Source organism: Pongo abelii, chromosome 4 (genome assembly GCF_028885655.2).
Source record: "Pongo abelii isolate AG06213 chromosome 4, NHGRI_mPonAbe1-v2.0_pri, whole genome shotgun sequence".
Lineage (NCBI taxonomy): Eukaryota > Metazoa > Chordata > Mammalia > Primates > Hominidae > Pongo > Pongo abelii.
The window spans coordinates 43886214-43901270 of NC_071989.2; the positions used below are offsets into that span (position 1 = coordinate 43886214).

The following is a 15057-nucleotide window of genomic DNA, read 5'->3' on the forward strand; positions in this document are numbered from 1 at the left end:
GCTCTTTTTCGGTTCCAAATGAATTTTAAAATAGTTTTTTTTAGTTCTGTGAAGAATGTCATTGGTAGTTTGATAGAAATAGCATTGAATCTGTAAATTGCTTTGGGCAGTATGACCATTTTAATGGTATTTGTTCTTTCTAACCATAAACTTGGAATGTTTTCCACTTGTTTGTGTCATCTCTGATTTCTTTGAGCTGTGTTTTGTAATTCTCATTGTAGAGATCTTTCACCTCCCTTGTATTCCCAGGTATTTTATTATTTTTGTGGCAGTTATGAAAGGGATTACATTCCTGATTTGCCTCACAGCTTGGCTGTTTTTGGTGTGTAGGAATGCTAATGATTTCTGTATGTTGACTTTGTGTCCTGAAACTGCTGAAGTTGTTTATCAGCATAAGAAGCTTTTGGACCAAGACTATGGGGTTTTCTAGATATAGAATCATGTCATCTGCAAAACTTTTCTACTTCATTTACAATTTAATTATATTATACAAATATTATTTACCCCATAGTTTTCACTTATAGTTACTAAGTTGTGTGTGTGTTTTAAATAATAATTGCTAACTCCATGAAAATGCATGCAAGATCGTTAAAACTAATATTTTACTTGAATTATTTACATAGCAGTCATTGTGAATATGTTTGCTCCGGAAATAAATAATATCTGCTGTGTCTTCGCTACCTCTGATTTCTTATACAGCAATATGGAGAAATTGGCCTGATTTTAACATTTTATTTGGAGAACTAGAAATGCTGAGTTTCTCCTTTTACACCTGAAAAGTAACTTGAGCCCATTTTGGAGTGAGGAGCTATTTCTAACATAAAAGATTGATATATATACGTACTAAGTGATTCATCCAACTAAAATAAGATTTGTTCAGGCATGTCCTTTCAGGGAATCAGAACCTTGCAGTTGTCACCCGTGATGTACATGATTCAGATACCTGAAATTATATCTTATGCAACCAGTATGATTTGTTCTACTTACTTGGGGTGCACATATACTAACATTTATTTTTCCAGTCAATTCATTGCAAATCAATTTACCTTTATTTACAAGAACTAGAGTATTTCCTTTTCAAGGTCTCTTTATGTCCTCCACCTGAATAGTCCAAGAATTCAGTCCAAAGCAGGGCACTTTTGTTTTCCAGATATGAGGTAGAGAGAGAGATTTGCGTCTACCAGCATGGTTGCTATGGTTGCTGTGGTTGCTACCACAGTGTTATGTTACTGAATTCTAGATCCTGAATTCTTTAGCATCTTTTATGATGAAGTATTCACTGAGCACCTTCCACATACAAGATAGTGGGCTAGGCACCAGGAATACAACAGGGAGCACACTAGATATGGCTTTGCCCTCACGGGGCTTTTCTAATACCACAGTTCAGTAGATGATGATGTCCTTACTCGACCAGACACACAACCAACTTCATTTACTCCAGAACTGGGCTCCACAGTTGCAGCTGTCCTGGGAAGCACATAGGCTCAGATTCCATACCCTGAGTGGGAAGGTCTTGAGCATTTTGGCTCTTAATCACTCACCGAAGTAGAAAGAATCCACCTCCATGCCCAAGCACTGAGTCCCTGGTGTCAAGCCCAAGTGACCAACTGAGAATGCACTTGCCCTTCAGGTGAGTTTCCCTTTGTGGCAATTGGTGCCTTGCCTGCCAGCTGACTTCAGGGGTTTACCCTGACAGGTTTCCCTATCTCCAATTTCAGTAGCTCAGATTAGAGTGTTGGTACCTCTTTCCCAAAAAGCTCTGGCTCTCTGATGTAACCTACATACCTCTTTTCCAGAATTTTCATAGATTAGTGGAAGAAACTGCTGCTAACCCATAAAGGGGGAGAGGAGAGGATCATCTTATGGCAACCTTTGGGTTTACACAACGAAATAGAAGCCACTCAAGAAAGCCTTCATAGAGCAATTGAGACTAGTGAATCATCATCCCCAATTGACTCCCTGCCTCTGCCTAGAGAAAAAGAAAAAGTGGCTAAGATAATTGAAACAATAACCTGCCATCAGATTTGGGAGAGGGACAAGGATAAAACTCTCTGCTCAACTTCAGCAAAATCTTATTTATATATCTTCTTTTCTTTTTCTGCTTTTTAAAAAGTGAAAGCAAGTTTACTAGCAAAGTAAAGGAATAAAGAATGGCTACTCCATAGGCAAAGCAGACTACAAACCTTATTTTCTGATAAACATTGTGATTTTTTTTTAAAACCAGAGCAACACAGAGCAAAGTGATGCTCTTGGAGGAATAAAAGAAAGGACAGTAATTTTCCACAAAAGCAAAACTATATATGTGTGTGTGTGTGTGTATGTACATGTACATGTGTGTATGTATGTGTATTGTGTAGAGTGTTTTATATGTTTATGCCACTGTATTTTTTTGAGTATGCTAAGTACCCTGATTTGATCATTATACAACATATATATCAAAACATCAAATTGTACCCCATAAATATATATAATTACAATGTGTTGATAAAAATAAGGAATTTAAAAAAATATCCATTTGTATAAAGATATAGATTTCTGGCAGCCTTATGGTATATTAATCTCAAAATAATTTTATCATAGAATGTAATTATTTCAGTTCTAAAAAAACGCATGTTAATCTATTGTCTCATTGATCTAATATTGACAGTGGGGTGTTAAAGTCTCCTATTATTATTGTGCGGGAGTCTAAGTCTCTTTGTAGGTCTCGTAATGCCTTTCTTTGTATTTTTTGATCTTTGTTGGTTTAAAGTCTGTTTTATCAGAGACTAGGATTGCAACCCCTGCTTTTTTCATTGTTTTCAATTTGCTTGGTAAATATTCCCCCACCCCTTTATTTTGAGCTTATGTGTGTCTTTGCATGTGAGATTGGTCTCCTGCATACACCACACTGATGGGTCTTGACTTTTTTTTTTTTGAGATGGCGTCTTGCTCTGTCACCAGGCTGGAGTACAGTGGCGTGATCTTGGCTCACTGCAACCTCTGACTCCCTGGTTCAAGTGATTCTCCTGCCTCAGCCTCCCAAGTAGCTGGGATTACAGACATGTGCCACCATATCTAGCTAATTTTCGTATTTTTAGTAGAGATGTGGTTTCATCATGTTAGCCAGGATGGTCTTGATCTCCTGACCTCGTGATCCACCCACCTCAGCTTCCCAAAGTTCTGGGCTTACAGGCATGAGCCACTGTGCCCAGCGGTCTTCACTCTTTATCCAATTTGCCAGTCTGTGTCTTTTAATTGGGGCCCTTAGCCCATTTACATTTAAGGTTAATATTTTTATCTGTGAATTTGATCCTGTCATTATGATGCTAGCTGGTTATTTTGCCTGTTAGTTGATGCAGTCTCTTCATAATGTCGATGGTCTTTATAATTTGGTATGTTTTTGCAGTGGCTGGTATTGTTTTTTTTTGTTTTTTTCCATATTTAGTGCTTCCTTCAGGAGCTCTTGTAAGGCAGGCTTGGTGGTGACAAAAATCTCTCAGCATTTTTTCCTTCATTTCAACCTTGGTGAATCTGACGATTATATATCTTGGGATTGCTCTTCTTGAAGAGTATCTTTCTGGTGTTCTCTGTATTCCCTGAACTTGAATGTTGGCCTGTCTTGCTAGGTTGGGCTAGTTCTCCTGGATAATATCCTGAAGAGTGTTTTCCAACTTGGTTCTATTCTCCCCGTCACTTTCAGGTACACCAATCAAATGTAGGTTTGGTCTTTTCAGGTAGTCCCATATTTCTTGGAGGCTTTGTTTGTTCCTTTTCATTCTTTTTGCTCTAATCTTGTCTTCACGCTTTATTTCATTAAGTTGATCTTCAATCTCTGATATCCTTTCTTCCTTCCACTTGATTGATTTGGCTATTGATACTTGTGTATATTTCACAGAGTTCTCGCGCTGTGTTTTTCAGTTCCTTCAAAGTCATTTATGTTCTTCTCTAAACTGGTTATTCTCATTAGCAATTCCTCTAACCTTTTTTCAAGGGTCTTAGCTTCCTTGCATTGGGTTAGAACATGCTTCTTTAGCTTGGAGGAGTTTGTTATTACCCACCTTCTGAAGCCTACTTCTGTCAATTCATCAAACTCATTCTCCCTCCAGTCTTGTTGCCTTGCTGACGAGGAATTGTGATCCTTTGGAGAAGAGGCATTTTGGTTTTTGGAATTTTCAGCCTTTTTGAGCTGGTTTTTCCTCATCTTCATGGATTTATCTACCTTTGGTCTTTGATGTTGGTGACCTTTGATGGGGTTTCTGTGTGGATGTCCTTTTTGTTGATGTTGATGCTATTCCTTTCTGTTTGTTAGTTTTCCTTCTAACAGTCAGGCCCCTCTTCTGTAGGTCTGCTGGAGTTTGCTGGAGGTCCACTCCAGACCCTGTTTGCCTAGGTATCACCAGCGGAGGCTGCAATTTCTTCCTCTGGAAGCTTCATCCCAGAAGAGCACCTGCCAGATGCCTGCTGGAGCTCTCCTGTATAAAGTGTCTGTCAGCCCCTGCTGGGAGGAGTCTCCCAGTCATGAGGCACGGGGGTCAGGGACCCACTTGAGGAGGCAGTCTGTCCCTTAGCAGAGCTCAAGTGCTATGCTGGGAGATCTGCTGCTCTCTTCAGAGCCAGCAGGCTGGAATGTTGCTGAAGCTGCACCCACAGCAGCCCCTTCTCCCAGTTGCTCTGTCCCAGGGAGATGGGAGTTTTATTTATAAGCCTCTGACTATGGGATGCTGCCTTTCTTTCAGAGATGACCTGCCAGAGAGGAGGAATCTAGAGAGGCAGTCTGGCTACAGCGGCTTTGCTGAGCTGCTGTGGGTTCCACCCAGTTTGAACTTCCCAGTGGCTTTGTTTACACTGTGTTTGTGTTTACGCTTTGTTTACACTGTGTTTGTGTTTACGCTTTGTTTACACTGTGTTTGTGTTTACACTTTGTTTACACTGTGTTTGTGTTTACACTTTGTTTGCATGCCCACTCAGGCCTCAGTAATGGTGGATGCCCCTCCCCCCACCAAGCTTGAGCACCCCAGGTGGACTTCAGACTGTTGTGCTGGCAGCAAGAATTTCAAGCCAGTGGATCTTAGCTTGCTGGACTCTGTGGGGGTGGATCTGCTGAGCTAGACCACTTGGCTCCCTGGCTTCAGCCCCCTTTCCAGGGGAGTGAACAGTTCTGTCTCACTGGTATTCCAGGTGCCAATGGGGTATGAAAAAAAACTCCTGCAGCTAGCTTGGTGTTTGCCCAAATGGCCACCCAGTTTTGTGCTTGAAACCCAGGACCCTGGTGACATAAGCACCCAAGGGAATCTCCTGGTCTGCGGGTTGTGAAGACTGCGGGAAAAGCATAGTATCTGGGCCAGAGTGCACTGTTTCTCATGGCACAGTCCCTCATGGCTTCCCTTGGCTAGGGAAGGGAGTTCCCCAACCCCTTGCACTTCCTGGGTGAGGCAATGCCCCACCCTGCTTTGGCTCACCCTCTGTAGGCAGCACCCACTGTCTAACCAGTCCCAATGAGGTGAGCCGTGTACCTCAGTTGGAAATGCAGAAATCACCTGCCTTCTGCATTGATCTTGCTGGGAGCTGCAGGCCCTAGCTGTTCCTATTTGGCTATCTTGCCTGCAACTACCAGTGTATGTTTTATATAGGAATTTTGATTGTCTCTCACTTTGTTATCCCATAAAGTCTAGAAATGGGCATTTCTGATATTTCCCATACAAATCTTCAAGTCACTACCCAGAACTGCCATGAAGTTAAGCAGTACAAATAAGGTAGGCCTGATGGAGTGCTGCTTGCTAGGGTATGTGATGGGGTGCAGTGAAATGGTCAGGCTTTAACACCAGACAGAATCCTCTGTTGGATTCCAGGCTCCACCACTTAAAGGGTTTGGCTCTGACCAAATTGCTTAATCTCTCTGAAACTTGATTTTTCCTTTTGTAACACGTGGGAGGAAAAATGACTCTCAGGGTTATTGTAAGGACTAATCATAATATTTCTGGTATGGTAGGTTGGTAGTTGCAACAAAAGAGCAATTATTATTGCATTTTGGAGGAGGTAGTTCTCTCCTTCACAAAATTTTTGCAAACTATAATGTATCTGAAGCTGCTAGTTGCCTCCAATATCCTTTCTCCCCATCTTCCTCTAATAATAAAACAACAACACTTTTGGCTGGCAGGTGGCCACCAGCTAAGAACTATATTTCCTTTTTCTCTTGAGGTTGGATGGTCATGTGGCCATGTGGCTAACTGCTGGCCAATGGCATATGAGGGGAGGTGCTATATGCAACCTCTGAGTCATGTACTTTAAAAAAAAAAAAATTTCCTTTCCCATTCCCACAGCACTCATCCTACCTGTTATGGGTTGAATTGTTAAAGTCCTAACCCCTATGACCTCAGGGTATGACTTTATTTGGAAATAGAGTTGTTATAGATTTAATTAGCTATGCTAAGATAAGGTCATTAGGGTGGGCCATAATCCAGTATGACTGAGGTCTTCATATAAACGGGAATTTTGGACACAGAAATGGACACACGTAGAAAGAAGATGATGTGAAGGGACACTGGGAGAAGCTGGCCATCAGGCATCCACAAGCCAAGGAGAGAGGTGTGGGACAGAATCCTCCTTCACAGCCCTCAGAAGGAACCAACCCAACTGATACCTTCAGACTTCTAGACTCTGAAACCGTGAGACAATAAATTTCTGTTGTTAAGCCACCTAGTTTGTGGTACTTTGTTATGGCAACCCTGGCAAACTCATACAGCAAGTAAGCCAAGAAGACAGGAGAGTGTCTTTGAGAGGTGGGGTGGGGGGCGGGGGGAGAGAGAGAGAGAGAGAGAGAACCAGTAAGACAAAGTCACAATCTTTTATAATTCATTAAAAAACTGACATCCCCTCACTTTTGCTGTATTTTATTTGTTAGAAGCAAATCACTAGGTTCAGCCCACACTCAAGGGAAGGGGATTGCTTAAGGGCATGAATACTAGAAGGCAGGGATGATTGGGCACCATTTTAGAAGATTGCCCACCAGGCTTATTAGTTTGTTAATTTCTAGTATACCTAAAGCTGATCTTAAAAAATTGAGACCAAAAAGTAGAAACAAATTGAGAAAGTACATTCTTAAAATAAACAACATTGATGTTTCCTGATATGTATTTTATTTTATTTTTTAAATTTTATTTCTTTTCTTTTCTTTTTTTGAGACGGATTCTCTCTCTGCTGCCCAGGCTGGAGTGCAGTGGTGGGATCTTGGCTCACTGCAACCTCTGCCTCCCCGGTTAAAGTGATTCTCCTACTTCAGCCTCCCAAGTAGCTGGGATTACAGGTGTGTGCCACCACACCCGGCTAATTTTTGTATTTTCAGTAGAGACGGGGTTTCACCATGTCGGCCAGGCTGGTCTTGAACTCCTGACCTCAAGTGATCCACTCACCTTGGCCTCCCAACATCACCCTGCTGGGATTACAGGCCCACCACTGCGCCTGGCCTTGATACATATTTTAAGTGTCCACATGTGGCAGCTAGACTCCAAAGATGACCTCCAACGAATCATACCTCCTGGTATACAGTCCCTTCCCAAATGGAATCTGCCAACTTGTTTTAATTAACTGAGTGTGGCACAAGACCTGGCAGCTTCCATGTTTGTACTTTTGGGAACCCTGAGTCACCATGAAAAAAGTTTGGCTACTCTACTAGAGATAGTATGGGAAGAGACCACATGGAGAGGAAAAGACTCTGAGACTATGGAGAAAGACTAGATCCTGCGATCCCAGCACCCTGTGGGGCTCAGCTTTCCTGTCATCCCCACAAAGTGCTAGATATGGGAGTGCAGTCATCTTGGACTTTCCAGTCCCAACCATCTGACTGTACCTACATAAAAGACTTCAAGTGAGACCAATATAAGAACTGTCCAACTGAGCCCCAGCTAACCCAGAAAACTGTGAGAAATCATAAATTACTGTTGTTTTAAACCACTAAATTTTAAGATAGTGAGTTAGACGGCAATATATGATTCAAATACTAGTTAATGAATACATAAACATGTGTTCAGTGCCTCCTCCATCCTATCCTCCTACTACTTTCTCACACATCATATCGCTTAATCTCTCAACAGTCTTATGAGGTCATGACCATGCATATCAATGCATAGACAATCTATTGTCTCTTGGTGGTTGGCATGATACACCCAGGAATGGAGCAATATTGCAGACATCTAAATTTTATTACTCCTGCTTCTTCTAATATCTTTATCTGTTTATATACTCAAGAATTTATGGCACCTGGTTTAATAATAAGACAACTGCCAATGTATTGTGTCCTAGATCTGTCAAATGGATCAGGATCTCCCTTCTCCTTCTGAGTTATGTTGCAGTGGGTCACTGGGCCACTGGGCTAAGCATCTTCTTGAGAAGGTCTGATTTTCCATTCACAGAATATGAAACCCATGTCCTTTGGATGTATTCCAGAGTTCTTTTCCTTTCTTCCTTTATCTCTCTCTCTGTCTTTTTTTTTTTTTTTTTTTTTGAGACAGTCTTGCTTTGTTGCACATGCTGGAGTGCAGTGGCGTGACCTTGGCTCACTGCAACCTCTGACTCCTGGGTTCAAGCTATTCTCTTGCCTCAGCCTTCTGAGTAGCTGGGATTACAGGAACCCACCACCACAACCAGCTAATTTTTGTATTTTTAGTAGAGATGGGGTTTCACCACGTTGGCCAGGCTGGTCTCAAACTCCTGACCTCAAGTGATCCACCCTCTTTGGCCTCCCAAAGTGCTGGGATTACAGGAGTGAGCTGCCATGCCTGGCTTCTTTCTCTTTCTTTTCTCCTTCTTCTTTTTTCTTAATCTGCTTAAGTTGTCAAAGTTTAATATATATGGAGAAACATATAAGTTACAGCCTGATGAATTTAGTCATATAACTACACCTATATCAAGCAACAGAACATTACTAGCATCCCCAATGTCCATCTCTTCCCTCCTTCTAGTCACTACCTTCTCCCCAGAGTAACCATTATCTTAACCAACAGCATAGCTTAGTTTCACTGGTTTTTGTACTTTATATTTATAGAAACGTGTGGAATGGATGATTCCAGCCTCCAAAATTGTCCCCAGTGATCCTTGACTTCTGGTGTTCATGCCATTGTGTAGTCCCCACCCACATGGTATCAGATTTGGTCTGTATAACCTACAGAGACAGGATAAGTCACTTCTAATGCTAGGTCATAAAAACACTGAGGCTTTCTCCTTGTTCTGTCTCTTGGATCACTTTCTCTGAGGGATTCAGATGCTATGTTGTGAGAATATTCAGACAGCTCATGGAGAGACCCACATGAAGCCTCCTTCTAACAACATGTGAGTGAGCCATCTGAGAGGGGAATCCTTCAGCCCCAGTCAAGCCTTCAGATGCCTGCTGCCCCTGCAGACATTCTGACTGCAACTTCATGAGACAGCCTGAGCCAAAACCATCCAGCTGAGCCACTCCCAAATTCCTTATCCACAGACACTATGAGATAATAAATATGTGTTGTTTTAAGTCACTAAGTTTTGGGGTAACTTATTATACGTTAATGTATAACTATCTCAGTCTGTTTATGTTATAAAGGAATAGCTGAGGCTGAGTAATTTATAAAGAAAAGAGGTTTAGTTGGCTCACCATTCTGCAGGCTGTACAAGAGCACAAGCATCTGCTTCTGTTGAGGATTTCAGGCTGCTTCCACTAATGGTGGAGGGCAAAGGGGAGCCAGTGTGTGCAGATCACATGGTAAGAGAGGAAACAAGAGAGTGGGGGAAGTGCCAGGCTCTTTTTTTAACAACCTGCTTTCCAGATAAGTAACGGCATGGGAACTTATTCAATACCACAAGGATGGCACCAAGCCATTCATGAAGGATCTGCCCTAATGACCCAAACACCTCCCATTGGGCCCCTCCTCCAACATTGGGGATCTAATTTCAATATGAGTTTTCAGGGGGCAAACATAGCTAACTGTAGCAATAACTAATACTGGCTCATTTGTATCTGATCTTGTTCTATCAGAATTATGCTTGTGAGATACACCTGTATTGTTTCATGAGTCCTTGAAGAGGACTCATGTCTTTTAGATGTCCTTTCTCATTAACACAGCTATATTCTTTTTGTTTTGTTTGTTTGTTTGCTTGAGACAGAGTGTTGCTTTGACACCCAGGCTGGAGTGCAGTGGGGCAATCTCAGCTCACTGCAACCTCCACCTCCTGGGTTCAAGAGATTCTCCTGCTTCAGCCTCCTGATTAGTTGGGATTACAGGTGTGTGCCACCATGCCCAGCTAATTTTTGTATTTTTAGTAGAGATGGGGTTTCTCCATGTTGGTCAGGCTGGTCTCAAACTCCTGAACTCAACTGATTCACCCACCTTGGGCTCCCAAAATGCTAGGATTACAAGGGTGAGCCACCATGCCCAGCCAAATGTTATATTCACTATATACATATAATATTTTGAATTTATCCATTCTACTGTTGATGGACACTTAGGTAGTTTCCAGTTTGGGGGCTGCTATGAACATTCTTTTTCTTTTCTTTTCTTTTTTTTTTTTAGAGCTGTTATCTGACTTTATTTTATTTTTTGAGATAGAGTCTTGCTTTGTTGCCCAGGCTGGAGTGCAGTGGTATGATCTTTCCTCACTGCAAACTCTGCCTCCCAGGTACAAGTGAATCTCCTGCCTCAGCCTCCTGAGAAGCTGGGATTACAGTTGCACTCACCACCACGCCCGGCTAATTTTTGTATTTTTAGCAAAGATGGGGTTTTGCCATGTTGGCTAGGCTGGTCTTAAATTCCTGACCTCAGGTGATCCACCCACCTCAGCCTCCCAAAGTGCTGAGATTACAGGCGTGAGCTACCACGCCCAGCCTGAACATTCTTATACATGTGTTTTGGCGAACATATTCACTTAACTAGATATTATTAATACCCACATGTGGAATTTCTGGGTCATAGCATAGGTATATGACTAGATAGTGAAGACAGTTCTCCAAAATGATTTCATTAATTTGCACCTCCTCTCACACACACAAAAGTTCCAGTTGCTCCACATCCTTACTAACACTTGATTTTTTTTTTTTTTTTTTTTTTTTTTTTTTTGTGGGATGATGTCTCACTCTTTTGCCCAGGCTGGAGAGCAGTGGCACGATCTCGGCTCACTGCAACCTCCGCCTCCCTGGTTCAAGTGATTCTCCTGCCTCAGCCTCCTGAGTAGCTGGGATTACAGGCATGTGCCACCACGCCTGGCTAATTTTGTATTTTTAGTAGAGATGGGGTTTCTCCATGTTAGTCAGGCTGGTCTTGAACTCCCAACCTCAGGTGATCCACCTGCCTCGGCCTCCCAGAGTGTTGAGATAACAGGCATGAGCCACCACACCCGGACTAACACTTGATATTTTTATCTTTTAAATTTTAGCCCTTCTGATTGGTCCAGGGTAACTCTCCAAGTAAAGAATCAACAGGGCATCACCTCCTTTCTTCATCTTTTATAATCTCCAAGGCTGCTATGTTCCCAGATTCTTTCCAAAACTGACTTTTCTCACAGATTGTGCCATTTGTCTTCACTGTGGCCTGCGTTTAGCAAAGTTGGTCTTCCAGAAGCCATTTCTCCTGTCCTACCTACTGTGCAAAGAAGGTTTTTTAACTCACTGATGCATATAATTATGGCCTGGGAGAAAAATGAGCAGAAATAGAGATAAGTCTATCTTATAGACAGGCTGAGGGCATGGAAAGTCTGATATTAGGAAAAGTTTGGAAACCCTGGAGCCCAGTCACACTGGCTTAATTTAACATAGTTTCCTAGGCCAGGTCTTGGCAGAATTTAACCCTCAGTAGCCTTCTCATTTTTCAGTAGAAGTTGGTCATCTCAAGAGTGCATGACTGCTCTGTGGTGTTTTGTTTTCATTGTAATTGAGCAAATAAGATGTCACTTGCCTACATATATTTGTTTTATCAATAAATATTTACTGAGTGCCTACTATGTGCTAAACCCCGGATGAAGAAAGGAGATGCTGTACTGTTTTGATAAGTTTATATAGAGGTAGAATGGCAAGAATATATAGAGGCTGCAATATGCCAGTTAATAAATTATCTGTCAGGAACAGTGAGGAAGAGCATAAGCATGGCATTAGGATGGAATGAGCTTGGAGTCACCCACATTTACCAGAGGGAAACAATGATTTTATCATTGTAAAAAAAATGTGCTAGAATTGTCAAAAGAACATCGAATTAGCTATGTAATTGTGAAACATATGTCATAGTTCTATTTATTCTGTGATAGTATAAAAATTCAAGGCTGGGTGCAGTGGCTCACGCCTGTAATCCTAGCACTTTGGGAGGCCAAGGCGGGTGGATCACGAGGTCAGAAGTTCAAGACCAGCTTGACCAACATGGTGAAACCCCATCTCTACTAAAAATACAAAAATCAGCCGGACCTTGTGGCGGGCACCTGTAATCCCAGCTACTCAGGAAGCTGAGTCAGGAGAATCGCTTGAACCTAGGAGGTGAAGGTTGCAGTGAGCCGAGATCGAGCCACTGTAATCCAGCTTGGGCAACAGAGTGAGACTCTGTCTCAAAAAAAAAAAAAAAAAAAAAAAAAAAATTCAGATCTCACAGGGATGTGTACTAATACCACATTTACACATTTAGGTCATCTTTGTCCTCTTGCTCTCATTCTCTAGTTAAGCTTCATAGAATGAGTGAAGCATTTTAGATTGTCTGCTAGCCATCCCAATTTGGATTGAAATAGTGAAGTTTAATGGCATTACCCAGAAAATCCATTTTCTACAAAATGAAATATCTTTTTCTTTTCTTTTTTTTGAGACGAAGTTTTGCTCTTGTTGCCCAGGCTGGAGTGCAATGGTGAGATCTCGGCTCACCGCAACCTTCGCTTCCTGGGTTCAAGTGATTCTCCTGCCTCAGCCTCCTGAGTAGCTGGGATTACAGGCATGCACCACCATTCCCGGCTAATTTTGTATTTTTAGTAGAGATGGAGTTTCTCCATGTTAGTCAGGCTGGTCTCAAACTCCCACCCTCAGGTGATCCACCCGCCTTGCCCTCCCAAAGTGCTGGGATTACAGGCATGAGCCACCATGCCAGGCCTGGAAGATCTTTTTCAATTCAGATTAAATTGAAAGCTACAGTAGCCTTCCTATTTTTTTTTTTTTTTTTTTTTGAGATGGACTTTCGCTCTGTTGCCCAGGCTGGAGTGCAATACTGCGGTCTCTGCTCACTGCAACCTTCGCCTCCCAGGTTCAAGCAATTCTCCTGCCTCAGCCTCCCGAGTAGCTGGGATTACAAGTGCCTGCCACCATGCTCAGCTAATTTTTTGTATTTTTAGTAGAGAAGGTGTTTCACCATGTTGTCCAGGCTGGTCGCAAACTCCTGACCCCGTGATCCACCCACCTCGGTCTCCCAAAGTGCTGGGATTACAGGCGTGAGCCACTGCGCCCGGCCAATAGTCTTCCTATTAAAAGGAGTAAAAATGCCACTGCACTCCAGCCTGGGGGACAGAGCGAGACTCCGTCTCAGAAAAAAAAAAAAAAAAAAACAGGAGTAAAAACTCATCTACCAATCCAGGGTAGCCAGAAACAGAAGCAGGCATCAGAAACAGACAGAAAGCTAAAAAAAAAAAAAAAAAAAAAAAAAAAAGGCCATTGCTAACTGATAGAAAAGTCATTGCCCACTTTTAGGGATCTGGAGGCAGACATTTGGCACTCATTTTGAAGGGCACAGCCCTCCCCAGCAATGCAGTTGACATGAACGCTGTTACTTAAAAATCTTAGAAGTATAAACAGCTCCAAATGCACAAGTGGTCATCTCAAGATTTCGAGTGACTGATAAAGGCAAGAATAGTAGGCTATATAAAGAACTTGGGGCCGGGGATGGTGGCTCATGCCTGTAATCCCAGCACTTTGGGAGGCTGAGGTGGGCGGACTCCGTCTCCACCAAAAATATGAAAAATTAGCCAGGTGTGGTGGTGTGTGCCTGTAATCCCAGCTACTCGGGAGGCTGAGGCAGGAGAATCGCTTGAGCCTGGGAAGCGGAGGTTGTGGCGAGCTGAGATTGTGCCATTGCACTACAGCCTGGGCAACAAGAGCGAAACTCTGTCTCAAAAAATTGAAAGGGCTCCTGTGATTAAGTCACTATCACATGGATAATTTCCCTATCTTAAGGTCAACTGATTTGTGACCTTAATTACATTTGCAAAATACCTTCACTGCAGCACCTAGATTGGTGCTTGGGAGGTATGTCTATACCAGGGCAGAAAATTTAGGGGTCATCTCAGAATTTTTCCGACTACATTGGTTTTCAATTTTGAAATCTATCTTAGATTCTAGACCAGTTGTTTTCAACTGGGGTTAGAGGAGATTTTTATACCCCTCCCCAGGGGACATTTGGCAATATCTTGAGACATTTTTGGATGTCATCTGGTGGGTAGAGGCCAGAGATACTACTAACCCACCTAGAGTATATGGGAGAGCCCCCCACAACAAAGAATTATCAGCCCAAGATGTCAGTAGTGCCAGGATTGTGAAACCCTGCCCTAAGCAAAACAGGAAAGACAATTATTACTACAGTGCAGAGTTAGAATGATCAACATCAGACATGTAAATGTAAAAGTATAGCTGATGTGACATAACATAGGAGGATACTGTCATAAGACCAACAGGTTCATACACCCACTGTGCAGTAACAGACTGATACATTGAGACAGCAGAGTTTGCAGCAGAGAGTTTAATGATTACATGGTGCTGAGTCAGGAGGTAGGAGGAGATTCTTAAATCTCTGAAGAGTTCTGGGCTGGGGTTTTTAAGAAGATCATGGGAGGCAAGGGGCTGGAAAATTTGGGTCACTGATTGGTCAGGGTAAGGGAGATTAAATCATTAGGATATGGAAATTGCATTCTTTGATGATTTAGCTTCTGGTAGGGTCCTTCAGACTAGCTGACATCAGTAGTTTCATCAGTATGCAGGACCTGAAAGAATGTCTCAAAGGGAAAACTTAACATTTCATAATGTTCAAGCTGTTATCTATAGAGCAGTTAAGGGGAACTATAATCTTGTAACAGACTCCACGTAATTCTGAAGCAATA

At 42.3% G+C, this 15057-nt stretch overlaps 1 long non-coding RNA gene across 1 annotated transcript; it reads left to right on the plus strand.

Annotated features, from left to right (window-relative positions):
- The first annotated feature begins 1222 nt into the window (after positions 1-1222).
- Positions 1223-6674, plus strand: LOC129059392 (uncharacterized). The gene is made up of 2 exons (XR_008525247.1): positions 1223-1630; positions 6482-6674. It is a non-coding gene; the product is annotated as an uncharacterized LOC129059392 (long non-coding RNA).
- The last annotated feature ends 8383 nt before the right edge of the window (positions 6675-15057 follow it).